The sequence below is a fragment of the Cetorhinus maximus genome, chromosome 28 (genome assembly GCF_964194155.1).
Source record: "Cetorhinus maximus chromosome 28, sCetMax3.hap1.1, whole genome shotgun sequence".
Lineage (NCBI taxonomy): Eukaryota > Metazoa > Chordata > Chondrichthyes > Lamniformes > Cetorhinidae > Cetorhinus > Cetorhinus maximus.
The window spans coordinates 24,013,537-24,022,737 of NC_135906.1; the positions used below are offsets into that span (position 1 = coordinate 24,013,537).

The following is a 9,201-nucleotide window of genomic DNA, read 5'->3' on the forward strand; positions in this document are numbered from 1 at the left end:
GTCACGCATTTCAATACTCGCTCTCCTCCAGCGATGTGCTCTACAGCGACTATAAACCCCCTCAGAGAGAACTGATCCCTTTGCCCAAAGCCGTGCTCTACCTGCTCATGGCTGCCCTCGTGGTGGTGGCAGTGGCTTATGGCATCGTGGGACATCTCCTGAAAGATCTTGCACATGACTTTGCAGGTGAGTTTGATTCGACTTATCATTTAAGATGGGGGTGGGTGAAATGCTTCTTGGACTTGGTTGCTTTGTTATTAAAGGGGAGAGAGTCAATGGTGAAGGTGAATTTCCTATTGTAAGTTTCTTTCAGCAGTTTATATTGCAGAGTGTCTTTTAACCGAATGTTACACGCTGAATCCCCTAAGATCAACCTGAGGCTTGAAGTCAAAGAGTGGTCGTCAGTCTGTTTAACTCTTTCCTTCCCACCACTCTTCTCCACGGCTGACACTCCGACGCAGGGTTGTGAGCCTGCTGCGTTGTCAGAGATGTGGGATTAGTTTTTAGTTGATCCTATCTGCCTGATCAGGTGGACCACAAAAGATCTTGTGACACCAACTGAAGAGCAAGGGATCTCCCCCAGTGTTCTGGCCAACATTCCTTCCTCAACCAACAGCACCAGAAAAACAGATTAAACTGCCTTATACTTAACTATTTGTAGCTAAAAGCTACTGCGGATGCTGGAAATCCAAAACAAAAACAGAATTACCTGGAAAAACTCAGCAGGTCTGGCAGCATCGGCGGAGAAGAAATCAGTTAACGTTTCGAGCCTTCATGGCCCTTCGGCAGAACTGAAGCATAGTTAGAAGAAGGGAGAAATATAAATTGGTTTAAGGTGGTGGGGGGAGGAGAGAGACACATTGAGGGTGTGGTGATTGTGGAGATGAGCAGATAATCAAAAGATGTCACAGACAAAAGGGTCAAAGAAGTGTCAAAGGTGGTGACATTTGTCTGAGAAAAGTGCTAATTAAGAATGGAAGACAGGATATTCAAAGTACAGCTCTAGTGGGGGTGGGGTGGAAAGACTAACAAGGTTTTAGTTTAGATTTAAAAATAATGGAAATAGGTGGGGAAAGAAGAATCTATATAAATTATTGAAAAAAAAAGGTGGGGGGAAGAAACGGGGTGGGGATGGGGGGAGGGGGAGTTTAAGATCTAAAGTTGTTGAATTCAATATTCAGCCCGGAGGGCTGTAAAGTGCCTAGTCGGAAGATGAGGTGCTGTTCCTCCAGTTTGTGTTGGGCTTCACTGGAACAATGCAGCAAGCCAAGGACAGACATGTGGGCAAGAGAACAGGGTGGAGTGTTAAAATGGCAAGCGACAGGGAGGTTTGGGTCTTTCTTGCGGACAGACCGCAGGTGTTCCGCAAAACGGTCGCCCAGTTTGCGTTTGGTCTCTCTAATGTAGAGGAGACCGCATTGGGAGCAACGAATGCAGTAGACTAAGTTAGGGGAAATGCAAATGAAATGCTGCTTCACTTGAAAGGAGTGTTTGGGCCCTTGGACGGTGAGGAGAGAGGAAGTGAAGGGGCAGGTGTTGCATCTTCTGCGTGGGCATGGGGAGGTGCCATAAGTGGGGGTTGAGGAGTAGGGGGTGATGGAGGAGTGGACCAGGGTGTCCCGGAGGGAACGATCCCTATGGAATGCCGTCGGGGGGGTGAAGGGAAGATGTGTTTGGTGGTGGCATCATACTGGAGTTGGCGGAAATGGCGGAGGATGATCCTTTGAATGCGGAGGCTGGTGGGGTGATAAGTGAGGACAAGGGGGACCCTATCATGTTTCTGGGAAGGAGGAGAAGGCGTGAGGGAGGATGCGCGGGATATGGGCCGGACACGGTTGAGGGCCCTGTCAACGACCGTGGATGGAAAACCTCGGTTAAGGAAGAAGGAGGACATGTCAGAGGAGCTGTTTTTGAAGGTAGCGTCACGCTGTTCTCTTGCCCACATGTCTGTCCTTGGCTTGCTGCATTGTTCCAGTGAAGCCCAACGCAAACTGGAGGAACAGCACCTCATCTTCCGACTAGGCACTTTACAGCCTTCTGGGCTGAATATTGAATTCAACAACTTTAGATCTTAAACTCCCCCTACCCCCATCCCCACCCCGTTTCTTCCCCCCACCTTTTTTTTTCAATAATTTATATAGATTCTTCTTTCCCCACCTATTTCCATTATTTTTAAATCTAAACTAAAACCTTGTTAGTCTTTCCACCCCACCCCCACTAGAGCTGTACTTTGAATATCCTGTCTTCCATTCTTAATTAGCACTTTTCTCAGACAAATGTCACCACCTTCGACACCTCTTTGACCCTTTTGTCTGACATCTTTTGATTATCTGCTCATCTCCACAATCACCACACCCTCAATGTCTCTCTCCAACCCCCCCCCCCCCCCCCACCCCCCCCCCACCACCCACCTTAAACCAATTTATATTTCTCCCTTCTTCTAACTATGCTTCAGTTCTGCCGAAGGGCCATGAAGGCTCGAAACGTTAACTGATTTCTTCCCTGCCGATGCTGCCAGACCTGCTGAGTTTTTCCAGGTAATTCTGTTTTTGTTAACTATTTGTAGATGCTTTTGGCACAGCTTCCAACTCTGTGACCTCTACTACCTCGATTGAGGGCAACAGGCACATGGGGACACCACCATCTGCAATTTCCCCTCTAAGCCACACGCCATCCTGATTGGAACTATATTACCTCGCTGTTCCTTCACTGGCACTGGGTCAAAATCCTGGATCTCCCTCCCTAGCACATTCTTGGTGTACTGATACCACACAGATTGCAGCAGCTCAAGAAGGTGGTTCACCACCACCTTTCAAAGGCAATTAAGGATGGGACAATAAATGGTCAGCAACACTCACATCCAAAGAATATATAAAATCACTGCAGTGTTTGCCAATACAAGGTTAGTACACTCCAAAAAAAAAGGATTCATTATGTTGACATAACAAGCAGCTGTAAAAATCCAAATACTTAACTACTTGCAATCCAACGTGTGCAATTTTGATTTCCCTGCTCTAAAGCAAATCGCCTTTGTAGACTTACAAGCCTAGTCAATTAAGGTTGCCGGATTTAACTCTGAGGTTCTCAGTAAACTCTGGGTGAATCACTAGCTGTTACTGGATTTTAGAGCTCCCGCAATCTCATGGACTGAGGAACACCACAGTGGAAGGAGATGTTGTTTGGACAGCATAAAATTCTCTTGGCAGTCAGCTAGTACACGGAGATGGAACTTGCAAGGAGTTAAAAGCAGGGCGACACTTTGGGAATAAAGGGCAGGGAAAGCAAAGGGTGCCTGTTTACTGTGTCACTAGAGACACAATCAATAGAGAATGACTTTGTTACTTTGTTCCAATCATCACCCTCTCTCCGGAAGGCACGTCTCTCACTGAGGTACAGTTATACAGGGGCTAGCCCCATCTAAACACCTATCTTTTGAATAACCAGCAGGCTATTTGACCATGGGGACCATCACAGTTGTCTGTTCCTGTTCCAACTTGCTGCCCTGACTCAGACACGATCCACATCCCTAGCCCCGAGAGGCCAACCAACACCTTAGCAGAGATCAGCCAAATTGAGAGATCGAACCAGATGGCCCTCGTGTGTGGGAACCATATGGTGGTTGGGGAGGGGGGGGGGGGCGTGTATTTATCCACCAACGCCTGACCTGTGTTGAGTTATTTCACCTTTAAGACCACAGCCTCCAATTAATGTAAGTAGGTACATCGTGACCTCAAGTAGAGACCAACGGCTCTTAGTTCAAATCAATGCTATTAGAGTTTAGCAATGTGGTCACCTAACAAAGCGCTGACTAAGGATTACAACTGGGTAACTCGCAGCCCTTGCCTTGCAACACACTGAGAATGGTTGATACTTTAAAAGGGTGATCTGCTGAGTTGGATTATTCAGCCTCACCCTGTTAAATTGCTGCTATTAACAGTGAACAGCATGCTATCAAGGAGCTGGGTGACCTGTGCTTAATCCATGCTTAGTTGCGCTAAAAGCCTCCCAGATCTTACAAGTCTTGTTTAAAAGAAGTGACAGCTTAATCATCTCTCTGTTGGGGGTCTGTTCTCATTCAGTACTATCTGTGATCAAAAATGACGCTCAATCTGCAAATGTATTGTTTATACAGCTCAGGGAGTGCATCGAATGATTACGCATATCTAGCAACACAGTCCCATTCTTGTTAATCTCTCTGCACTGCTTAGAACCAAGAGCAGTTAATCTCTATTTACATCAATCAAATGTTACGGTCTTAATGGGACAACCAGTTACACATAGCTCAACTGAGCAACAGAATAATACACCTGTGCATCACATGGTACAAGACTCCAGCTGTTATATGGTGGTCCTTGAGCAATGCCGCAGGAGATCAGCTATATTATTTCACAAAACCCTCGCTTCTGCTGGCCAGAGAGCAGAAAAACGGTTTTGTACAGTGACTGATGCATTTTCAATTTGATATGCTATTGCTGCTATGTTGTAGAAAATGCAACTGCAATGGACAAATATGAATCTTTAGAATTGAAAAGCAGCTGTCATTAATGTGATCAGAGCTTTAATAATCCAATGTCTAGTCTCATCCTGGGCAATCTGTGGCAAAGGAAGATCCCAGCAAATTGGGGACTGGGTGACGCTGGCAAAGGCTGCACTGATTGCCCATCCCTGGTTGCCTCAAGGTGTTGGCGGGATCTCTTGCACTGTTGGCAGCAGAGGTTTACTAGAATAGCACCAGCAATGAGACATGTCAGCTAATGTGAAGCGAATAGAAAAACTGGATTGTTCTCGGTGTCTGGAATTCGCTGCCAGAGGGGGTGGTGGAAGCAGGTACAATAGTGGTGTTTAAGAGGCGGCCTGACAAATACATAAATAGGATGGGAATAGAGGGATACGGACCCCGGAAGTGCAAAATGTTATAGGTGACGGGCAATATGATTGGCGCAAGCTTGGAGGGCCGAAGGGCCTGTTCCTGTGCTGTACTTTACTTTGTTCTTTGTTCTGAGAAAGTTGAACGCGTCCAAAACTATGAAGGGCTAAACTTTTCCCACTGGCAGAGAGCTGCCAATCAGGGAACAGATGTGAGATAATTGGCAAAAGAAACAGGAAGGGAGAGGAAGAATGAAAACCTTTATGCGACAAACTGTGATTTGGAATGCATTGTCTGAATAGCATGGTGGAAGCAGATTCAATAGTAACTTTCAAAGGGAATTGGATAAATGCTTGCAAAGGAAAAAAAAAACGCAGGGCAATAGGGAAAGTACAGAAAAGAACATTAGCAGATGGGCTGGGGCTTTTTTTTAAACAGTCCAGCTGATTTTCATGGTAACATTCCCTGGTGCTAGCCTATAAATAACCAGATTTACCAAATTCAACAATTTACCCAGATGGGATTTGAATATCTGGCCCCTAGAATATTTCTCCAAAATCATAATTATAACTATGTCCCTTGAGAAACCAAATCACTCCAACATTCCAAACTAGGGAAAGACTAAGACATCACTCCCAACAGATAACTTACCATTTATCTTCTGTCTGTATGAATATAGTATTTCCACAGAAGGCAGCCATTACATTTCCACGATTAAAATATGGAATATTATACTAGTCTCAGTAATGATTGCATCAGTAATGGCCTAGTAAGACACTCAGTCGTGGCACTCAGAAATGGGCAACAAAGCTGGCCTTGCCAACAATGCCCGCATCCCGTGAAAAAAATGAAGGAAAACTTCAACGTTTAAGTGGGATGTAGTGACTGCAATGTCCCGCACCACCTGCTGATTCCATCTCTAAGTCACTTCACCTACCAATCCTGAAACAAAATTGACTGCTACATAATAACAGTGGGAAAGCTTTAAAATCCACAATTCTCCAGTTGTACAGCTCTTTGGGATGTACAAATCCAAGTTCCTGGAATAAAAGTCATGCAGGGCTGAGTATCTCTCTCCTGTTCTCTAGCCTTATTGCTCAGGAGCCAAGTTACACTGATTTAGTTGATGACAGTCATGGCTTTGGGAGACGATGGATTCAAACTTCACTCCAGCACAGGATCTAAACTGGCACTGCAGTACCAAGGGAATGCTGTCTTGGTCGAGATGTTAAACCAATCCTTCATGGCACGGTTCAACGATGAGCAAGGAGCTCTTCCAATCTCCTGCCCACTATTTATCCCCCAACCAGCATACTCACAACAGAATAAATGATCATCTCTCTCATTGCTGTTTGCAAAGATCGTGTTTGACGCAAGTTGGCTACTTCATTTTCTCACATAATTAATAACTAAAAAAATGTGCGTGTGAAGTGTTTTGGGACGTTTCAGGGATGTTAAAGCTGCTAGAGAAATGCAATTTTGACATCTCTCTTCAAACGATCTTTCAAATAACCAGGGAATAAGTTAAGCAAATGAGCCAGAGATGAGATATTTTTCTGTCAGTGAGTTATATGATCTGGGACGCAGCCGACAAGAGTGGTGAAGCAGTTCAAGTGGCCTCCAGTACTGTATCATTCTATAATTTTAGATGATAGAAGTCATATTCACTCTAAGTAAGTTGTCTTCCTTCAAATGTTTTCCCAATAGATTGCATATTTGGCCCAAGGCAGCACGATACTGAGACTGGCAATGATCTGAAGTGCATCGCGCATGAAACGCCCTTGTACTCTCTTCAGAATCAGGAGGAAGTCCAAATCCCAGAAGAGGAGACTTTGCATCTACCGCAGGAGACGCGATTTTAGAAACAGGAATTGAGGGATGGATTCACCAAAGACGGCTTGAACAGCAAAATCCTCACCCCATCAGTAACACCAACCCAACTCATTTCAATGGCATCAACCACCACCACCACCACTGAGCTGGTTTCTTGAAACTGATAATGTTGACAAATTGGTCAAGTTTACTTGTGACATTTTAAATCCCTAATGTATTTCCTGATATTAAATATATATATAGAATATCTTATATATTTCGGTTCCGCTTCGGATAGTCTTCTCTCTAGGCTGCAGCAAGAGCATTAATTTTCCCTCTTAGCTCAACCCCTATCATACTTGGAATAATCTCTTGTTGCTTTTCTCTGCACCTACCCTTAAAACTTGCGCATCCCTGGTGAACATCTGGCAAATTCTGTTCACTTCAAGCAAACGTTCTAGGTTTTAAATGCTTGAAATTTGAGCAGCTTCCAGGCACGTTATCGGTGAGTCTCAACACAACTCAACTGATGGACGTGACAGCAGTGTTGCATGAAAAAAATGCGGTGATTTGTCAGGGGGGGTTATAAAGATTTGCTGGTAAAGCAAAGCAGCACTTAAAAAAAACTGCTAAAATCCCTCATTAACTTGGATGAGTGATTTAGTATGGCACAACATCCAGCAAGTTCCTACTCAACACATGCTACTCTTGATATTGTGTATGGAAATCCTGGAGACATCTTCCTGGATTCACTTGTTCTAATTCCCGGTGATATCCTTTATTAAATATTCTGGACCTGAAATGCTGGCACTGTATCAGTCTGTACAGATTCAATATTTTATAAAGAAAGTAAAACATTGACGCGGGTACCCAATTGTCAACAGTCCCAGAGCCGTGGAATTTTCCAGCCCTTGATTTCAATGCTATTCTGGTTGCTGTGCTGGTGTAACCAGCTCTTCCTCTCACCCCAGTTGGCACAGGTGGACGGTTGCCAATTGTCCCAACTAACAGGCAAGTGACCATCCGAGGGTGGACCTGCAGATGGTAAATTAGCTTATTGTTTAGCTCCTGTGCCTAGACACAAGAAAGCTACACAAATAACAGTTAATGCTGTGGTGAATGATATGCCAAGCCACTTGCATCATACCTTTGCTCTCTGAAGTTCCCCGGAATGGATAGCAATTCCTCCTAGCAGAGGATGCAGCCAATGAGCAGCATGCAGAGGATGCAGCCAATGAGCAGCATGCTTGCTGTGAACAGAACATCCATAGCATGTCAACTAATAGTAACAGTCTAGAATTGGTGTTTCTGCACAAGGGCTAGGCTTGGTTGAATTGGATAATGCACGAGACTGGTCACGTCTGCTTTCAACTGCAGAAATCTCAGGCTTTGAGAAGTTAGCACATTGCTACTGATCCCATGAACAGCCCAATAGTTTAAACGGGCAAATGCGGTGCTCAGCTGCACTGACTAGACTGACCTCTGGTACATGTTGAGTTAGTTGATCTCAGCCAAGGTGACAAATAGGATGCTATAATTGATAAAAGCAAAAAACTGGGGATGCTGGAAATCCAAAACAAAAATAAAAAATAAAAATACCTGGAAAAACTCAGCAGGTCTGGCAGCATCTGCAGAGAGGAACACAGTTAATCACTTTATCACCCCACCAGCCTCCGCATTCAAAGGATCATCCTCTGCCATTTCCGCCAACTCCAGCATGATGCCACCACCAAACACATCTTCCCTTCACCCCCACCCGCTGCATTCCGCAGGGATCGTTCCCTCCGGGACACCCTGGTCCACTCCTCCATCACCCCCAACACCTCAACCCCCTCCCACGGCACCTTCCCATGCAACCGCAGAAGGTGCAACACCTGCCCCTTTGCTTCCCCTCTCCTCACCGTCCAAGGGCCCAAACACTCCTTTCAAGTGAAGCAGCATTTCATTTGCACTTCCCTCAATTTAGTCAACTGCATTTGTTGCTCCCAATGTGGTTTCCTCTACATTGGAGAGACCAAACGCAGGCTGGGTGACCGCTTTGCAGAACACCTTCAGTCTGTCCGCAAGCATGACCCAGACCTCCCTGTCGCTTGCCATTTCAACACTCCACCCTGCTCTCATGTCCACATGTCCGTCCTTGGCCTGCTGCATTGTTCCAGTGAAGCTCAACGCAAACTGGAGGAACAGCACCTCATCTTCCGACTAGGCACTTTACAGCCTTCCGGACTGAATATTGAATTCAACAATTTTAGATCATGAACTTTCTCCTCCATCCCCACCCCCTTTCCGATCCCCCCAATAATTTACATAGATTTTTCTTTTCCCGCCTATTTCCATTATTTTTTAATGTATTTCCATCCATTGTTTTATCTCTACCTTTTAGCCTATTTCGATTCCTTCACCCCACCCCCACCAGGGCTATCTGTACCTTGCTTGTCCTGCTTTCTACCCGTAATTAGCACATTCCTTAAGATAATATCACCACCTTCAACACCTCTTTGTCCTTTTGTCTGACATCTTTT

General features: G+C 45.1%; 1 protein-coding gene across 1 annotated transcript in view; it reads left to right on the forward strand.

The window, feature by feature from the left end:
- Window positions 1-9,201, forward strand: part of LOC144668772 (uncharacterized) — a 219,612-nt gene that overhangs the window by 136,539 nt on the left and 73,872 nt on the right. The window lies entirely within an intron of this gene.